This window comes from Rattus rattus, chromosome 7, assembly GCF_011064425.1.
Source record: "Rattus rattus isolate New Zealand chromosome 7, Rrattus_CSIRO_v1, whole genome shotgun sequence".
Classification (NCBI taxonomy): Eukaryota; Metazoa; Chordata; class Mammalia; order Rodentia; family Muridae; genus Rattus; species Rattus rattus.
The window spans coordinates 118,985,388-119,003,742 of NC_046160.1; the positions used below are offsets into that span (position 1 = coordinate 118,985,388).

General features: G+C 47.9%; 1 protein-coding gene across 1 annotated transcript in view; it reads right to left on the reverse strand.

Annotated features, from left to right (window-relative positions):
* Ptprn2 (protein tyrosine phosphatase receptor type N2) overlaps positions 1-18,355 on the reverse strand; it is a 725,488-nt gene that overhangs the window by 140,006 nt on the left and 567,127 nt on the right. The window lies entirely within an intron of this gene.

Below are 18,355 nucleotides of genomic sequence, written 5' to 3' on the forward strand. Positions count from 1 at the left end.
CCCCCGGAGTTCAAAGCCACACTGTCATGCTATGAACAACAGGAGTACAGATCATGTACCTTCCAGCCTGCAGTCGTTGTTAAGTGCAGCCAGTGCTGTGCACAGTGCTAGGGTGCTAGGGTGTTCACCTTACTCCATCACCATGCAGTCTGCTAGATTGATATCCTTTGACCGGTGACTGGCTCCACAGTGGTGGCCGCGTAACCCAGCCATTACAACACAGTGGTTTCTTCCTCATCGCACAGGGCTAGCCATGTCCCCCAGAAAGCTGGTCTGTATGTCAAGGACCCCTTTCAAGGCAGTGAGCATGGGGTGATCGGCCCAAGGGCGGCTTCAATACTGAGAAAACCCAGGAGCTTAGAAATCGAGATACATAATTTCTCCGAGAAAAAAAAAAAGTACCAGCTATTTTTATTCCTCAGAAAGTCAATATCCTACCGACCCAAGAAACCCAGACCTGGTAGGATAAGTGGACTCAGAAGCAGAGATGGGGAGGTTGCTCTACGGACACTTGTCAGCTGTCTGCACATCTCCCTTAGGGAGACTCTAGCCTCTCACTATTTTGGGGGAGGGGGGCTCTCCTGTAACCTTCACTGAGAAGTTGCAGTTTTTCTCTGTTTAAGATGAGCTTTCTAGGGTCATTCTGTCCTTCACACAAGGGAGAGGTATGAAGAAGCTTGAGGATTGTAGGGCAAAGCCCGAGGGTGGGTCTCACAGGAACAGGTGGTACACTGAGTGCCATGCGGTCCTCTTGGGAAGACCTAGCAGACAGACCATCAAGATTAGAGATGCTGGGATGTCAGACACGGACATTCCTCTCGTGGTGACAATAAGTACCGGAGGGAAGGGAGAGGGAGAAGAAAAGGAAAAGAAGCTAAGGTAAAGTTACCTGTACAGTGGGAGAAGCTGTCGTGGCCTGGCAGAGCCACAGAATCGGTGTGGCTGGGCAGCGTGCCTCTTTAGGCATCCTAAGCTGACAATGTTGCAACCCTCTGCTAAGGGGCCAGCATTACCCTGGAGCATGGTGCTGTGTCCCAGCCATCCTGATGGATGTCACCGTTGAAGCCGCTGGCCCACTGCAGCAGGCAGAAGCTGTCTGTCGGGATGAATTGGCCTGAACCAAGGCAGCTAAGGGACGGGTTCTACTACCCGCAGGCAACAGTGCAGGCTTGTGCCCTAACCTTACTCTTGCCTCTCCAGCCGCTCCTGTGTAGCAGAGGAAGTAGGCAGCTCACAGTTAAGAGCTCCACATGAGCTCACAGGAGCCTGCCATGGGAGATCCAGCAGACATGGTGCTCCAGAGAACAGCCACAGGGCTAGTCCAGCACTGTAGGGGTGGATTGCTCCAACACTGACAAAACCTCCTTCAACACAGGCTAAACCCTATCTCACACAGCAGAGGGAAATCTGAGCAAAGCAGGGGGCTGCTTGGGGCCTGCCTTCCTGGTGGAGTCTGCAGACCCAGCCAGCATGCTGGATGCACTAGGAGGAAAATGCCTGCCTTGAGCCTCCTCCTGAGAAGTGGTAGGGGTAGGGTGAACATCAGAGGTGCTGCTCCTCAGCTCCTCAGCCCGTGCTGCTGAGATGGTGACCATTTGCAGCATCCCCGCATCAACTTCCTGATTAATGTAACTCTGGAACAATAACCGGTCGCTCCATACGGAATGTGTATTTAGTCCTGAGTCCCACTGGGGTATGGAAGGGGGTAAGGACCTAACATCAAGTGAGGTGACAGCTGGTGCGTGCTCAACGCTGACTCCATGATGAGGCATCAGCCTAGGGATGGCACCTTGACGTCACTTCCACCAACGGTGCGTGGACGTCACCATTACCACCACCTGCATGGGTCCTTGGGCTCAGAAGGTTTCGTTGACCTACTCAAGGTGATTTCTTCAGTAAACTCCCATAAAGCCTTAAGTTGGCTCCTGGTTGCGAGGTGGGCACTCTCTCCATAGTCCCACTTGCTAATCTACGCAGGAAGAAGGCTTTTCTTGAAGCCTCCTCAGGGCCACAAGCTGCTCACGGGAGGTCCTTTCACGGAGACAGATCATTGTTTCAAGCCAGCCCAGTTCTCAGTGGACCAATTCATCCTGCGGTTATAGCACTGGCTACTCCCTGTCAGTGGACACAGGCCTGGGGTGGCTACAGCCCAGCAGGGACCCTGACTGCTGGCCACCTGCTCGTGTCTCACTCACTGTAGCACCTGCTGCATACTCTTCAAGAGCAAACTCTAGCTACTCACCCCACACAGGCCGTGGGGTCCTGAGAGCAGAGGAACGTCAATTGCTTCCCCTACTACATCGCTTCAAGATGCTAACATGGTGCTCTTCATCAGCTTCCCTCTAAGCCACCATATTCCCATGCTGATGAGCCACCCAGCCCTGGGCTGTCTCCCCCAGAAAACCACATTGCATCTCTAGGAGGGAAATGCTTTGTCCTTGATTTTTCTGTGGGTGGCCTTGCCATGGTGACGTCTCTTTTTTTAACCTGCTATAAATTCCTTTTGTAATCTCTCCTAAGCCATCGTGTGGATGCTTTTGGGGGGGGGGAGTGCGCGCGACTGAGAATAAATAAATCTGCAATAAGTGTGAGATTTGGGAGATATGATAAAACGAGAATAATTTGAATGAACTTGGCAAATGAATTTACAGCTCTTGAACCATCCGCTAATTTGACAAACAATGGCTTAGAGAAGGACAAGCTATTTTTAAAGTAATTCATTTTCTCTGTTTTCATGTCACCTCAGTCAAGGGCTTAGTTAGGAAGGCATCTGCAAGCTAGACAGTTCTGGGCACAGGAGGGGTAGGCAGCCCAAGCCAGGCTGGAAGCTGGGTGATCATCTAAGGTAGCTTCAGCAGGTGCATAGGAAAAATGCCTGCCTCATCCCACAGCCCTTCCTTCTGACTTTGAATGGAGTCCCCAGCAAGATCCTATACTCTGAGAAACATGATGTCTTGGCCATGTTGGTCCTCTATCCTGGATGAAATTCTTCAGACCTCCAAGTGCTGCTTCTTTCCATAGTCACACAGAGTTGGGACCCCAGAGTCCCTGCTGGGGGCCTAAGTATTCAATTTCCAGTGATACCAGTCCAAACTGCCACCTCAACTTCAGGCTTTGTGCAGTCACCACTGTCTGGCCCTCCTGGGAACACACATGTGGCTTCTGCAACCTGCCACAGGCCAGCTCCTGATCTGTTTAGCTTGCAAAGGAACCTAACTTCAGGATGACCTTGATGAATCTGCCTCATGAGAGCCAAACACACTTTAAGTCTCTTTATTATTTATCTCAGGTGCAATGTATTGTACAGCCTTGATAGCCATGAAACCTCCTAGCTTTTCCTTGCCCCACTGCTAGTTAGGATGCCCACAAAGCTGACAGGGTATTCAAGACCGGGTTTCCTGTGGCTTGTCTCCACCTCTAATTCAGTAATGATGAGGGTAATGGTGGGGAACTTCAATGGAGGGCCCCAGAATTCCCCCTCTTGCCAGGAGCACAGGAGAACTCCCTCCTCACAGATGCAAGGACCCTCTGCATGCATCTTGAATACCAATCACCTCTGTCTTTACCCTCTGTTCTTCTCAGTGTGGAAGTGGGCATCTGTTCTAGCTTTGATAACTTCCCCTACAAGTCTGGCGTGAGTGGAGCAGCCCTTCCTCTTCAATGTGTGAGATCTTCGGTGTGAATTCAGGGGCTTCAGCAACATGGTGGATGAGAGAGACCATCACAGCAGCCAAAGGATATGTGGAAGTGAGAGTTCCCTGGAGAGAAGAGAGCTCTGCTTTTTGAAGGCCTGACATAGGACAGGCAGAGACACTCTGAGGAGAACGCTCTGCACATCTGTGGTACCTTCCCACGTGCTTTGCCTTCTAGAAATTCCCCAAAGTGTACTCTCTCAAATGTACACTCTAGCTGGAACAAAAGATTTGTTTCAAGGAAGAGCACACGTTTAACTAATTAATTAGCTTAACATCTGATCATCAAACATTTATTGGGTTCCTATTAAGTTCAAGGCACTGTAACAGCTACGATGTGACCATAAAAATAACAAGACACTTCCTGTTTATGAGGCTGTCATTGGTGAGGTAGAGAGCCAGAAACACAAACGGCCCCCATGAGTTGCAAGATAGGTTGCTATTAAATGATGTATCTGGTTCCTTGGGGGACTTAGAAGAAACACTCATTGTGGCTGGGAGGGCCAGAGGCTCAGTTGCATGTGCAACTCTTATTGGTCACAGAGTCCCTGTAGGTGACCGTCCCTGAGATGGCACTGAACAAGCAGGTGAGTCAGACCCGAGTGGTAATGCCCCTGGGAATTGCTGAGCCAGGTCCCCTGCACCCGCAGTGAGAACAACTAGATGTTCTTGTCCTACCATCTCCCACAGTGGATAGCACTTCTAAGTAGAGTTGTGTGGTGGATTGTGATTGCCCTAAAAGGCAAGCAGAAACCCAACTCCTGGACATCAGCTTTTATTTAGCCTTTGGCAGTGGCTGCTGCAGGTTAGGGGAAACCGATCTACAAAAGGCAGCCTGACCTAAGGTACCCTGGGACTCTATACGATGGCAGTAGAAGAAGACGCATAGGTCTCTGTGGTAGCTCATGGGACAATGAGGCAGAGACTGGAGTCATCTATCTCAAGACAAGGGACACCAAAGGTGGTTGCAAACCTCCAGAAATTGGGAGAGAGGGGAATGGTCCTTGGCAGGGATGGGCCTCGCTCACATTTTATTTCAGACTCCACACTCCCAGAGAATGTGACAGAAATGTTCTCTGACTTTGGGCTTAGGGGACTTTACAGCCTCCACAGGGGGCTCACGCAGGAAGGAAGCTGGTCTCTAGGATATGTCTACCTGCTGAGTAATTTGGGGAGGCAAATATTTGAAGTCAGCTGAAAATCCAGTGAGAGATAAATTCTTAAACTGGACGGCGTTGGGATTCCTGAATGAAAATGAGCTATTTAGTGATCCAGTATTTAAACTTTATTATTTGACTTCTAAGAAGCTATCTTTCTTTCCCCTGCCCCTACACTTGAAATGTTTGCAGAAGAAGAGTAAGAAGAGAGAGAGAGAAAAAAACTTTCAAAGTTCAGAAACTATTGTGATAAATGCTTCTGCACAACCATGACTCAGCTTTATCCAAAAAGTTAGTAAAGGTCAGCAATGCTTTCTAGAAAAGGTAGTTTGTCCTCAACTGCTTTTTAAACTGGTGGGCATTTCTCAGGAGGGTCTCAATTTGCAGGGTACTAGCCTCTTAGGGATGGCTACTCAGAAGCAGCTGTCATCAGGGAACTGTGGTAACCCCTCTCCTTAGACTGTCATGGGCTAGGAGAGGGTCACAGAGACAGAAACCTAGCCAGTCTGTTTTAGCTCTGGCTCTCCCGGGTGCCCTCTGCTGTCCCCTATCTCATAACAGAATGGATGTGGTTTGTCTGGGGTTACCCTCCCTCCCATCTCCACCCCTTCACACATAATCATCTGTAGAGAGGGTCTTGAGAACCCTCAACTAATTAATTGAACATCAGATCATCGAACATTTATTGGGCTCTTATTAAGTTCAAGGGACCATAACAGCTACAGTGTGGCCATAAATATTACAAGATATTTCCTGTTTATGAGGCTGTCGTTGGTAGGGTAGACAGCTAACAACACAAGTCACTTCCCATGAGTTGGACCTGAGAGAGGTGCTGATGTCAACTGAGAGCACTGCTGAATTTTCACAGATGATGAACAAGTCCCTCTCAGAGTTCTAAGTCCTTAACTTCTGGGCCTTAACTTCTGTGGTCAGACATTAATGGACCATGCCAAATATTCACAGTTCTATTCAAGGCTATATAGTGATCCCTGGGCCTAGGTGACCACATGACTTCCTTGGGAAGCTGAAGAAGGGATACATGTCAATGGTTTCTCTCAAAGCCAGAATGAGAGTCTGTTTTCTTTCTTTCTTGTTGGTAGAACCTGCTCCAGGTGGAGATTTCAGGGTGAGGGAAGGAATCCGACTTGAGCTTCCACTGTGGCTGCTAGACTGTACTTCTGACCTGGGGCTATGACATACCACAGTTGTTCCCCAACTCCTGACAGACTCAGAAATGCTCTCCCACAGTAATAGGCAAGCTCCCTGACTAGCCTCTGCACCCCAAATGCTTCAGGCTTCTTGGCTGCAGAGAAAGCAAGTCTTTGGAGGCTCAGTTTGCCTTCCCACCAGTGATGGGCATCATGTCCCTCTTCTACTGACATACCCCATAGATGTTTTTATATAGGCCTGTTTCTACCCCAACCTGAGGTTCACCCATGGAGCACTACAGCAGCATTTCAGGTCCTAGACAGAAGAGAGAATTGTGAGGTGTGGGCTCCCTGTCCCAACCTGCCTGAAAGTGACTTACATACTCCCAGCTTCATGGTCCTTGTTCTCAACCCAGTGAGTTCTTCCAGGGCTGTCCAAGCCATGGCCAGTGAAAGGTGCCTCTCCTATCTCAAACCAGCTATGACTGAGCCTTCTGATACTCACACTGCTGCCAGCCACATGGAAGGTCTTGACACTAAGGTCTTCACACCAAGGTCTTCACACTAAGGTCTTCACACTCAGAGATCCATTGCAAAGCACCCGACAGTACAGCTACTTGGTCAAAATGACTCACTTTAAAGCTTATTCTGGACTGAACATTTAGGATGGGTGCTCCCAAACCAATTTTTAAAGTATTAAAAGTTTAGATGGGCAGAATCTGCAATGTGTTTACTAACAAAGCTCACTTACAAATAGCAGTCTGACACCTTTCCTTTTATCTCTCCCCTTATAAACAAAACTCTGCAGTTAAAGCAGGAACTTTTTACATGGATTGGGTGAGAATAGCCAGGGGCAGATCAATAAAGCATCTTTTGTTTATCAGTGAAGACGCAGTACCTACTTAAAGTCCCATTTCCGTTTTAATATGTATTTAGTTCCCAAACTAAACATGATATATTATCGTTGAGTTTACTTTTCATGGATCACATTTTCCTACATAATTAATCTATAGTAAATTAAAAATCACATATCACATGTTAAACTGAAAAGAGTCAATATTTGACTTTATATTATCAATATTTTAAAGATCACGTTAAATATAATTCAAAAAATGGTGCTGATCTGAAATTCACTTAAATTTTACTTAAAATGGCCATTTCCCCATATTCTATAAAAAATTAAATTGACCTTAAAAAAATCCATGGGAAAGGGCATTCTCTTCAATAAATGGTGCTAGGAAAACGAGTCCCTCACTCGGAAAAAGAATTCAGACCCTCATCTAGCTGCAAAAATAACTCAAAATAGAGTGGAAGAGAGAGAACCACTATTGACTTCAGAGAAAACACTGACTTCTTCCCTGCATCAGATCTGGTAATGACTTCCTTGACATAATACTGAAAACAAGCAAAGAAAGAAAAAAAAATAGATGAATTTGGTTTCATCAAATTTAAAATAACAACAACAACAAAAAAAACCCCTTTAATGGACACTACCAAGGAACTATTATCTACAGTATACAGGGGGCTTTTAAAACACACACACACACACACACACACACACACACACACACACAAACACATGCATACACATGCATACACACACACATGCACACACATACACACATATACATGCACCTCAGTTCAGAGTGGGCAAATGACAGTCTATTTCTCAAAAATGTGCATGCATGCCAGCAAGCACACAAAGAAGAAACCCAGCATTGCTGATGTGGGAAACCAGCCAGTGAGCACTGAGAACCCACTTGTTGGGGATGGCAACTGGGAAAATCATAATGTAACAGGTGCTGGCAAGGGGACGGGGAATTGAGCCTGGGGTGCTGATGGAGATGCAGATGGTAGCCGGGGTCCTCCGGTCAGTGTGGGTCACTAAAGGATTCAGTGGTTCCTCTTCTGGAACTGAAAACAGGGACCCTAATAGACGTCAGTGCACGTATGGTCATAGAGGCACTGTTCCCAGCAGCTAATAAGGCTCCCTCCTAAAATGTGTGGATAAACATGTAGTCCATCTACATCCTAAATGTTTATGTGTTTAAGGAAGGAGATTCTGGCATATTCCACAATAGGCCCTGAAGATGCTACGCTTGGTCACCAAAGGATGGATACTGTATACTCCCACTTTTGGGAAGTTCCTGGGACTATTACATTCACAGAGAGAAAGATGGGCACCAGAGCTTAGAAGGAGCCTGGAAAATAACTGTTTAACGGGAGAGCGACTGTTAATTCTGTCCTCGCAGAATTCTAGTTTGGGAAGTCAAGAAAGCTCTAGCGATGGATAGTAGGGATGACCGTATAACACCACATACTTAATGTAGGTGAACTGCTGAACACGACAAGCTTGTAGTGGCTGATGGTAAATTTTGTTGGGATTGTGAGCTACTGAGAAAAAGGCTTGAGGGATGGGACAGCATCTACGATGATCAAGTGTGATGCTGTAGGCTGTGAACTTAGCCCTGCAAAATCTGGGGTCCATGCTGTGGTAACATTCCAAGCTGGTATCCATCCCCTTGCTTAGAGGCTCTTCCTCCTCCTCAACCAATGGTAATGTCACGGCCCAGCACTAGCCCAGTGCCACCCTCTTAGCTACATGAACTGTGGCCCCAGCTCACCCTGTGACTCTGGATGGGCCCTGTCTACCCCTGGAGGGTTACATACTCGCATCCACAGGCATGCAGTGAGCACCCTGTAGAGGGGGTGCTCAGCCCAGCTCTGGAATCCAGTGATCCAGATGTGGTGTTGTACCAAGATCCAAAGGAAGGTCTCCAGGGACCTTCCTGCATCACTGCCTCAGCTCCCTGGTGCTTGTGAATTGGGTTGCTCTGGGCAGGGAGGCTTCCCTGGCTGGCAGGCAGAAAGCCAGGGGCCTTTGTTGAGAAGAAGCCGGCAGCTCTGAAGCTGGAGGATGGAGCTCCGAGCCTCTGTTCCCTCCAGGCGCTGGGCCGAGGACAGAGGTGCTTACTTTCTCCAGGACGGAGGCACTTGGTGCCTTTTGGTACAGAAGACAAAACAGCTTTAAAGTTCAGGACTCATTCAAATTGGATTTTAGAAACACAAAATCTCAAACATTTGTACCCAACTAAGGGATTATACTCTTTATCCTCAGAAAAGCTTTTGAAGAGGTAGGGAAGAAAGGTAGCTCAGATTTTAAATTGGGTCCTCAAAACTTGCTTGTCTGCAGCTCTTTCCTCGGCCTCTCTGCCTATTATCAAAAGGTAAAATGTCTCAGACTATTGAAAAAGGATTTGCATAAATTGCTTTCACCTGCTTCTTATATGAGGTTAATGAAATTGGAGCAAATAGGATGGATTTCCCACCCAGGCCAGCCCTGCACACCCTGAATCAGACCCTCAGACCCACTGAGCTCGGGTCTGGGCCCTCAACTCCCACCCAGAGAGCTTCCTGCCTGCCAGGGATGTGGGAGGGAGACTCAGACAACAGCGTTCAGAAAAGGATGCTGTCTATAGACAGGGTGTTCTACTGCCCCTGGCCTTGTGAATCCAGACAGGGATACTGGGACATAAGAACCAAGACCTGAGAAACTCAGAAAGCCACTAGTGAGCCAATGTTACTTTGGACAGAAACTGTGCTGTGCGTTACAGACTGCTGTATGCTACCTCTCTTTGATCTCCTTATCTAGAGAAAGAAGAGAGCTGTACCACAAACCGCCTGTGTGGTTGGTTTGGAATTACGGGAGGCCCAGGTAGACTTGTCTGTTGCCTGAACCCCTGTTCTTGAGGGGCTGTGCCCACTGCATGGTTCAGTCTTGAACCCATTTCAGTTTTTCCAGAGTTGACCTTCTTTAAAGGGAGTTTTTGTGTGGCTTATAGGGAACTTCAAGGTTAAAGAACATCATCCAAAACAGGTGGGGTTTGGTAGTTCTGCTCCTCAGAAGAGACGTTCTGGGGTAGTTGGTGGGGTGAGTGCTTGTTTTCCACCTACCTAGGGAGCTGGAGGGTGGAAGAAAATAGAAGCCTCCAAGGACTTGCAAGTTTGGAGGGGGCACCCACACGGCCACTGGAAAGCACTTCCTCTCTAGGGAAGAGGGTGGTCCGTAGGGAGTGGCAGTGGTCAGGTTGCCCCGTATGCGCCAGGTTTGCCCTGTTGGGGGCAGGGGAGCAGGTGAAGTGCAAGGGGAGAACTGTGTGGTAATCATTAGCCACCTTGACTGAACCACTAAACTCGAAAACTCGGAAATTGATGGCCAGCCTCCTCTTGCAGTTGCTCGGAGACTGGATGGGTGTAAAGTGTGAGATGGTGACCTTCGAGTTTGGTGGCGAGGCCACTGCTGCTGCAGGTATGGTGGAAGGTAAATGTGGGTCCACTTCTCCTTTCACCTGTGGGGATGGCGAAAGCTGAGGCTTCACACAGATCCTTAACTTCCCCAGGGCCGCTTCATGGTAAGGGCATGACTTCTGGACTATGCAGAAGTTGGGGGGGGGGAGTCCCTGTTTCTCCAATAGCAGCATCTGCAGGGCCTGGACACAGGGTAACTGAGGCCACATGGCTGGCATGCTCTGTTCTGTGCATCCTCCACTTTAGGCTCTGGGTTTTGGTTGTATCCCATCCCACAAAGTCCAGCACCCCTGTGAAGCACAGCACAGCTAGCCATGAGAGGAAGCATGGGAACCTGCTTCTGTGTGGCTCTTTATATTCTCTCTCTCTCTCTCTCTCTCTCTCTCTCTCTCTCTCTCTCTCTCTCCCCCCCCCCGTGTTTTCCCACTTCTCCCAACTCCCCACTGGAGCCCAGCCCCATCATCGTAGTAAGAACCTCACTTCTACTCCAAAGATAATGCAATGGTACATGGGGTGGCTCCTCATGTTACTGACCTCTGCGAGGGGTCAGCGCCCTCTGTCTGGACTACTGGGTATGTCCTCTCATTTATCCTCAATGTCCCAGGATGCTTTCTGTTACAGCACAGCCCCCCTCCCCACCCCACCCCCCACCTCCATTTTTCTGCATCCCCTGTTCCTTTCTCTGTTCTGACACTGGGTCAAGTGACAGAGCAAAGTGTTCAGAACACAGTGGCAAAATGGTCTTTACTCTCTGGAACCTGGGTCTCTGGGCTAACACTGTATGGCTCCTCCCCCATTTTATCCTCAGGGGACGTGATGGACTTTGTCCTCAAGAGTGCCTGTGGTCACAGAGAGCATCAGACTCTATGTGCAGTGAGCAAGTCATAACCAGTAAAACAGGAAGATTGTTGTACTATACTGCCATGAAAATTACTTAAAATGTACTGACGGTCTGGAATCCTCTGCTTAGCGGTTTTGGACCACAGTTGATGGTAGGTAACTGGATACTGGGAATATGAGAGTGCAGGTAAGCTGGGACATCACTGAAGAGCATACCATAGTCCAGTGCCTGATGTCTCTAGGAAGGCTGAGGGTGTTCCTCACACTGCTGTCAGCTCAGCACAGGTCTCCTGAGGCTCTCGGGTCTGCCTTTGTTCTTATTTACTGTCTCTAAAGCAAATAACCCCTGAACTTCCAACCATGGAACCCTATTTCCCATATTCCAGTTTTCCTTCCTGACACCTACTGCTCTGTGTCCCTCCAGTTGTGAGGACTCACACTGCTTTGAGAGGATCCTGGGATGCCTTCTCTTCGGTTTGCCTCTCTGTGTGACTGCCTGTCACAGTCCTCAGTAGTTTTTCCTGATGTACTTCTCCCTAGAGGCCTGTCTAGTGGAATTTCATCGCATCATATCTTGGCGACCCTATATCGAAGTCCCCCACCCATGTCCACAGATGTCATCTCAGTTACCACTTCGCTCCTGTGAACTTATTTTATCACTTGGTCATGGCCTATGGCTGGTCCCCGTGGTGCCTCCTGCCTGAAGTTCTTGTATAGCTTGTTCTGTTGTTATAACATCTCTTAGCATCATTCCTGACCCTTTCCCCATGTTCTACCAAGCCTACGTCAAGTTTCCCAAGAGGTCAAGGTTACTTTCTGTCCTTTGAGGCCACACACAAAGCTCTGTTGCGATATGGCTGCCTTGTTGTATCTGCCTGTTTGTTGGGGGGATCGTGGACCAAGTACAGAGGGGTTCAGTCATGACTCACTAGCAGATGAACAAACAGCCAATGTACTTTCCGTGGGAACTCAGGACTCATTCCCCATGCCTGTGTGCTTCAACCACAATGGGCATACAGCCATGTTCCATGAATGCAACCCACCTTCTAATACAAGAACCATGTACACTCTCGGTAGCAGATGTACTTCTTTGTAAGCTTGGTAGGCGTCTGGGTTTGTAAGAGACAGAAAGGGAAAGGCCAGCTTTCAACATCTCCCATCCCCAGAGATGTGCAAATATTTTAGCAACATCCCAATGACTAAACAGTGATTCAGCCAAGACGCTAGAATAAATAGAATTATCTATTCTTAACTATGCTCCCTTCTTACTAAGATATTACAGGCTATACTTATTCCTGGAACAATGCCCTTTCCCTGGGCTTTGAAATGGTAATGTAAGCTTGTTCCACGGATGAAGCCCTAGGCCACGAGATCATACCTCTGTGAACAAGAAGTAAGGGCCAACAGGTTAGCCATCTGAAGCCATCCGAACTAGGGCCTAGTGTTTGACCCCAGATTTGTCCATGTTCCCACCTTTCATGGTGTGGGTGTGCAAACCTTGGCGATTGTTCAGCATCTGCTACTGTGGCCTGTTGTGAAGGTGTCACTATCCTATGAGAGTCATAGGCAGCTCAGTGTTCATGATGCACTGGGGCTCCCAGGGACCATGGACCCCACTCTACTGAGTACCAGCAAGTCCATGTGCCTTGTGCTGCTTTAAAATGGCTCTAGTGGCTGGTATCTAGCTTTCTTCTGGCCCTACTTCCCATGGCCTAGCTGGACTAGAGATGGGTCAGGCAGCTTTCGCTGACCTTGACTAGATAGCCCATCACATTACACCTTGGAACTAGACTGAGGCTACGCTGGTAAATATGACAAATTTACCTGTGCATTTGGAACCAGCCGAGTCTTATTGTGTGGTGGGCACACAGGTCACAGGAACCAATGGACCAACAAGGGTGTGATTTTCCCAGGGATCTGAATCTTATCTGTTCTCACACACAGTCTCAGGAGATCTGGATTTAAAAGTAAGGCTTCAACACTCCTCCTCAGAAATGACTAGGTTGCCCAAGACTCAGAGAGCACTTCAAAGCAAGCAGTAGAATAAAACTATGGAAGCCTATTTTAAAGGGTGAGGTGTTGAATAACATACTTTCAACTGAAGACTTGACCTAACTCTTGGACTGAATCCTCAACTCAGGGATGTGTGTGTGTGTGTGTGTGTGTGTGTGTGTGTGTGTGTGTGTGTGTGTGTGTTTCGTCTCACTTGTAAGAGATTTTTCATGGGAGACGTGTGGCATTGTGTGGAAAAAGATCTCTTTTGCTCAACCACTCACCCTGCAAGCAAATGCAGAGTGTTTTCTCAGTGCCTAGCTCTTCTCAGGGGCTAAGGGTACATTTGACAATGGATTTTATGACTCAGGTGCATGAGTATTGGAAGTAAGAGTGATAGCATGAGGCTATGTCTGGGGAAGCTCTCCTGCATCTCTTTAGCCCTCTCAGAGCTGAAGGTGAATGGTTTTCAAGCTTGTAGCTCACCAGATTGTTCTTCAAGGAGGAACCTAGGGCAGCCATTGCAGAGTCCTAAGCCATGGGTGTAGTGCTGTGGGAATGAGCTGCACATTCTAGTTCTGCCTGTGTGGGTCCCAGCTCTACATTCCAGCATGTGTGAATGCTAGGTGTCTCTAAACGTAATAGATCACAGACTGGCACTCATCATGAAATATCTTCCTTGTTGATTCCAACACCCACTCCTTTCCTATCACTGCTCAGAGGAACGTGGCCCTCAGTGAGATTGGAGAGTTCTGAGCTAAACCTAGAGGGCCTCAGGAACTCACTCTGTTCTTGTTGAAAACACCTAGCGGGAGTTATGGGTTAAACCACTCCCTGTGTCCAATCTGTGCATTGAAGCCACAATGTACAAACTTATAAAGCCTTTAAAGGTTCAGTGAGGGAGAAATCAAAACCATGACCGTATGCGACAGATATTTTCCATGCTAGAGGTCTTGGAGTCAGCCCTGTGACACTGGAAGTAGGGATTTCAGACTCAATAGGTGTAAACACGAAGTGCGTTGTACCTCTTAGAGGAGTCCCATTCTGTCTGGTTAATTTATTGGTAGTGCAAGGCAGAGGTGGCTAGAAATATAGCATTGGTGAAGAAGATGGCAGGGTATCTTTACCAGCTCCTGGGGTCTTGTTTATGCACAGGGTATTGTGTTTGTACCTTACATGTGGTTCCAATCATTCCAGAAGAAGATAGTTAGAGCAGGACATAATTGATAAGGGCCAGCTGAGAAGCATTAGTTCTGCAAGCCAGGTAATAGTCTTCCTCTACAAATGTACCCCTCCTGTCCTGGTGTGATGACTTGACATTTGTAAAGGGTAGAATAAGTTTACTCCTAGCCAGTGCCCTTTGCAGAAGCTCCATGATGCTCCCAGAGCAGTGTGTTTCCTTTGTGAGAGAAAGCCCTAGTAGGGCCACCCCAGCATCGTAGACAAACATGATCAGCCCGATTCCTGGGTCAGCTGTACTTTATTTCATTTGCTCATTGAAAAGTTAATTTCACAATGTCTTGTGATGCTTTTGTATACATTCTGAATTGTCCACTGATTTTTTTTTTACCTAAGTCTATCTACTGCCCTAGACAACCTGGCCAGATGCTTCTGTGGATGGGGCAAGAAGCCAGAGCTGTCTACTTGTGGCTAGGCAATGGTGTCACATGAACACTTACCAACATGGCTTGTGTTCTCTCTCCCTCTCTCTCTCTCTCTCTCTCTCTCTCTCCCTCTCCCCCCTCTCTTCCTCCCATCCCCTCTCTCTCATCTCTCTTCCTTTCCTCTCTCTTCTCTCTTCTCTCTCTGTGGTACCATAGACAGGCTTGCTTCAGTGCAGGGTCAGGGAGCCTGTATATCCTTGAGCATGCTGGGCACATATACCAATGAGACATGCAGACACGGTCCCTTGAAGTCCAGGTGAAACCTGACTTTACGTCCTGTCTCAGGGATGTGGGGTAGGGTGGGGTAGCATTTCTGCCAGTAACGGTTCCTTTATGTCTCTGTGTCTGAGCTGAGGCTTAAGAACCACATGTAGAATGTAAAAGTTAATATTGTCAACTTGGCAGGACCTACAATCATATAGGAGACGAGGCTCTAGCACTGTGTCTGTGAGGGATTATTTACATTAGGTTAACTGGGGTTGGAAGACTCATCTTAACTGTGGACAACACCATTCCACATGTTGGGGTCCTGAGCTGAACGAAAAGGAGAAAGAAAGCCTAGCATTGGCATCCATCTCTTTCTGCTTCCTGACTGCTGATGCGAGGTGACTAGCTGCCTTGAGCTCCTGCTGTGTGACTTCCCCATCATGACAGACTGTACCCCTGAACTATGAAGCAACCCCCCCAAAACCAAAGAAACCCAAGCCTTCCTCCATGCCCTTTAAAACCTCCATCTCCCTCCTTCTCCTCCCCTCTCTCCCTCCTGCTCTTCCTCCCTCCCCTTCTCCTCCCTCCCCTCTCCCTCCCTCTTCCTCCCCTTCCCCTCCCCCTTCCTCTCTCCCTTCCTTCCACTTCGTTTTTTTGATATATTGTCACAGCAACAAGATATGTAATCCACAAATACAGCTAGGAGTCATTTCTCCCTTATCAGGGGCCCTGCATGGCCACACAAGGGTGGGCTCAGTCTGTGGGGATACTGGAACATTTCTGTGATTTAGGTCTAAGTAGGCGTAGCTTTCAGGGCAGAAACATCTGAGTATGCAGTCCTTTTACAATGTCTGCATATAACCCGGCTGCGACTGCAGGTATCCTAAAGATGTCCCATAACCTGGAAAGTGTATTTAAGGCAAGTGTGAGGATTGGCTCAGGAGTTCTAAACAGGGGCTATAATCCCCCCTGAAACACAGGGACACACAGAGCCTGGCTGCTGTAGCTCCTCCATGCTCTTCTTAAAGTTCTAAAGAGCCTTGATGTTCTGGTGACTGACACTCTTTTTAAACTTTTAAAGTTACTACTTTGTGTGCATTGGTGTATTACTGTATGCATGTCCATGTGCCACACGTGTGCCTTGTGTCTGCAGATCTGAGAAGAGTACGCTAGATCCTCTGGAATTGGAGTTCTGGGCAGTTGTGAGCTGTCACTTGGGCGCTGGGAGTCAGACTCTTTGGAAGAGTAACCAGTGTTCTTAACCACAGAGCCATCTCTCTAGCCCTGATGGAAGTTCTTCCGAACTTTATTTCAACACAAACGTTTTCACTTTTAAACACTGTGGGGCTCTCTTGGTAGTATATCATTTAAAAAACAAAAACTACTGAAACGAGGTTTCCACATCCGCAGGCTGAATCGACAGACTCTGGTTGCGCCCGGCGTGCTTCTTTCGGTCTTGGATGGTGCTTTGTTTCCTGGATCCCAGGAGGCCAACATTTAGGTGGGTTGAGCTTGAACACTACAGTTTTGGCATTAGGGTAGACAACAGGAGAGAAAGGAGAAGGGGCTCTCCAAGAAGGCAAGATCACCACAGAGTTTTGCAGCAGGACTTCCAGGAAGTGAGGAGATGCTGGATGCAGGATGTGGGATGTGTGGGACGTACGGCCTTGGACTGTACAGATAGATGCCGAAACGCTTTCTGCTTCAGGTTGGCAGCTCCTCTTGTCTATACCAAAACCGCAGGGGACAAAAAGTGCAGAACAAATGCTGCCTGGTCTTGCCCCAGATCGTTTTGGGCCCTTTAGTACCAGGCAGCTAATGCTTGGGATGCCAGCTTTTAAATACAGCCAGTGGGTGTCTGATGGCTCAGAAATACCCATAAGTCCCCGAGGCAAGAACACAGCTCTGTGCTGCTTCAGATATGGCTCCCATGCTCACATGTACTTCTGATCACACTGATGCTGTGTACTCTCAGAAATCAAGAGGAGACAGGGCCTATAGCTAACGGTCCACATAACCTAGAGACTCCTGAGGATGGGAAGGAGCTGGGATTGGCAAATGCAGCTGAGGAAGAAAAGACCCTGGAACTGTGCGATTTCCTGAGTTTTCTTGGCTCTGCAATGTCCTGACCAGTATAGCATTGAGCACCCTCATGGGCTTTCATTTCTTGACCCCCAAGTCCCTGTAAGATGGGAGTTTACTCTCACTATTCAAACTATTCTTGAGCAGAAAAAAGCCAGAGAGCTTCAAGTTACCCAGGGTCACGTGTGGAGCCTTCAGTGTAGGGGACAGCTCCAGCTCCAGGGGTCTGGCCTCATTTCAACGTCATCCCCATGAACTCCAAACTACCCTTATCTGGGCACCGACATTATCAACAGTGGTTGTGGGGGTCTACAGTCGTGAACAGGATGCCCTGCCCACTGGATCCTCACAGGTCTGAAATCTGCAGCCCCACACAGTCTGCTCATGGCTATCAGCAGGGGAGGTAGTTACGCTTGGATTCATACAGTTGTGTTGAGGTTCTGGGGATAAGCTCAGGATGGCACGGGCCTTAACAATTATCATGGCTTTTCTTGCTTTAAAAATAATTTCTGCCTCGTTTAGATGCATTTTACTTTGCATCTCTGTTTTCTGACTAGGCCGTAGGAGTGTGTCTCCGGCTACGTGCTCTGCCACTGAGGCCATGTGGCTGGCGTTACACTACTTATCTTCAAGGTGTTTGTTAACTTTTCTGTTGCTGTGGTAAAGTGTCATGACCCAGACAACCTACTGATGAAAAATACTTTGTTTAGGCCAGCGGTTCTCAATGTATGGGGCGTGACCCCTTTGGGGGTTGAACATCCCTTTCATAGGCATAGTTCTAGGACCACAAACCTACACATCGGCTATCTACATTAAAATTCACAACAGTAGCAAAATTACAATTATTTAGTAGCGATGAAAATAATGTTACTTTTGGGAGTCACCACCACAACACGTAAAACTGTATTGAAGGGCTGCAGCATTAGGAAGGTTGAGAACCATGGGTCTATGCTTATCCCAAGGGGTAAGAGTCTATCCCAGCAGGGAGGCAAGCATGTTGAAGGAGCAGAGAGCTGAGAGCTTACGTTTCAAACACAAGCGTGAAACGGACAACTTGAAGTGCAAGAACCATGAGGTGTTTAATCTCTGCCCCCAGAGGCATAGTTCCTACAGCAAGTTCACAGCTCCTAAACTCCCCAAACAGCATTACCAATGGAAACCAACTGTGCAAACGTATGAGATGGGAGTACTCCTTTCCTACGAATAGAAACATTTTAAGTATATATCTAATTTAACATATTCCCTAGGGCATCAGGTTTTCACAA